Consider the following 753-nt stretch of genomic DNA (forward strand, 5'->3'; position numbering starts at 1 on the left):
GAGGAGGAGGAGGAGGAGGAGGAGGAGGAGAACCAAAGAGAGAAAGAACGAACGAAATACAAACATGATCAAAAATGATATATTGCATTTCAGAATGTGGGGTTTTTTGGTTTTTTTCACAAATGCACCTCCGGTCCACAGAGATAACAAATTGGTTGCGATAAATGTTGACCGTTGCTATTGACAGACCTGGACCGTTGAAAGTGTCCCTAGTGACACTGGCAAAGCTGTCAACAACATTGTGACGGGGAGGCCAGGATCAACAGCAGAACGCTATGTTTGAAAGGTTAGCCATTCAGTTCTTTTAGCGTTTTTATTTCATGTACTCACGATGGAACTTGCTATAAATATATTCTTAAAGGGGACTTCGCACTTTTGATCGGTTAACACTACAGAAGTTTATCTTTTCCGTAAATGTTTTACTCTCCCATAGACACAATTCAGGTCAAATATCAGTCGGGTCACTTAACTCGGCTGGATTATAAATGCTAGCATAGGCTGAACGTGATATGTCATTCCATCAGATAGCTGGAGATATTTGATAAATTAAAGACTGAAACAAGCTTCCGCACAAAGAATCGAACTCATGTCTCCCGCGTGCAAAGTCGAAAAGTCTGACAACTGTAATGCAGAACCTAGCTAGGTTCAGGGAAAGAATCTACAGCCAGGGGCGAAGGCTGACTTGTTTGACAGGGTAATCAAAGTGAAATGGGACCAGATATGGCCTGTAGATATCACACAAGAATCTTAGGC

Source organism: Aplysia californica, unplaced genomic scaffold (assembly GCF_000002075.1).
Source record: "Aplysia californica isolate F4 #8 unplaced genomic scaffold, AplCal3.0 scaffold00315, whole genome shotgun sequence".
Classification (NCBI taxonomy): Eukaryota; Metazoa; Mollusca; class Gastropoda; order Aplysiida; family Aplysiidae; genus Aplysia; species Aplysia californica.